The sequence below is a fragment of the Salmo trutta genome, unplaced genomic scaffold (genome assembly GCF_901001165.1).
Source record: "Salmo trutta unplaced genomic scaffold, fSalTru1.1, whole genome shotgun sequence".
Lineage (NCBI taxonomy): Eukaryota > Metazoa > Chordata > Actinopteri > Salmoniformes > Salmonidae > Salmo > Salmo trutta.
The window spans coordinates 21417-22992 of record NW_021822207.1 but is presented as its reverse complement, the minus strand read 5'-3'; positions in this window follow the sequence as shown (position 1 = coordinate 22992).

Genomic DNA, 1576 nt, shown 5'->3' with positions numbered 1-1576 from the left:
GTAGTAATAGATCCTCACTGGTACCCTAGTATACAGCTGTAGTAATAGATCCTCACTGGTACCCTAGTGTACAGCTGTAGTAGATCCTCACTGGTACCCTAGTGTACAGCTGTAATAGTAGATCCTCACTGGTACCCTAGTGTACAGCTGTAGTAATAGATCCTCACTGGTACCCTAGTGTACAGCTGTAGTAGGAGATCCTCACTGGTACCCTAGTGTACAGCTGTAGTAGATCCTCACTGGTACCCTAGTGTACAGCTGTAGTAGATCCTCACTGGTACCCTAGTGTACAGCTGTAGTAGTAGATCCTCACTGGTACCCTAGTGTTCAGCTGTAGTAGTAGATCCTCACTGGTACCCTAGTGTTCAGCTGTAGTAGTAGATCCTCACTGGTACCCTAGTGTACAGCTGTAGTATAGATCCTCACTGGAACCCTAGTGTTCAGCTGTAGTAGTAGATCCTCACTGGTACCCTAGTGTACAGCTGTAGTAATAGATCCTCACTGGTACCCTAGTGTACAGCTGTAGGATATCCTCACTGGTACCCTAGTGTACAGCTGTAGGAGATCCTCACTGGTACCCTAGTGTACAGCTGTAGTAGTAGATCCTCACTGGTACCCTAGTGTTCAGCTGTAGTAGTAGATCCTCACTGGTACCCTAGTGTTCAGCTGTAGTAGTAGATCCTCACTGGTACCCTAGTGTACAGCTGTAGGATATCCTCACTGGTACCCTAGTGTACAGCTGTAGTAATAGATCCTCACTGGTACCCTAGTGTACAGCTGTAGTAATAGATCCTCACTGGTACCCTAGTGTTCAGCTGTAGTAGTAGATCCTCACTGGTACCCTAGTGTACAGCTGTAGTAGATCCTCACTGGTACCCTAGTGTACAGCTGTAGTAGTAGATCCTCACTGGTACCCTAGTATACAGCTGTAGGAGATCCTCACTGGTACCCTAGTGTACAGCTGTAGTAGATCCTCACTGGTACCCTAGTGTACAGCTGTAGTAGATCCTCACTGGTGTACAGAAAGACCTGTTAAGTCAATTAAGGAGATAATTTTAAAAAAAATCCACGCTTATTGTCGGTTACACGATTATACGATGATTGTCCAGACCGACACACACACACACACACACACACACACACACACCACACACACACCACACACACACACACACACACACACACACACACACACACACACACACACACACACACACACACTGGTGTCTAAATCACAGATTAGTGTTGATTGGTTTTCAATCTCTGCTTTGTATGATGGATTGTGTGTGTGTGTGTGTGTGTGTGTGTGTGTGTGTGTGTGTGTGTGTGTGTGTGTGTGTGTGTGTGTGTGTGTGTGTGTGTGTGTCAGGAAGAGATGGAGCAGCAGAGAGAGAGTTACCAGAGAGAGATGACAGGCCTGAGAACAGACAAACAGAGACTGGAGGAGAAGGTTCTAGAGCTCAACCGACAGACCCAAGAGAACACAGACAGAAACGTTCTAGAACACAACCAAGTGAACACAGACCGAAACGTTCTAGAACACAACCAAGAGAACACAGACCGAAACGTTCTAGAA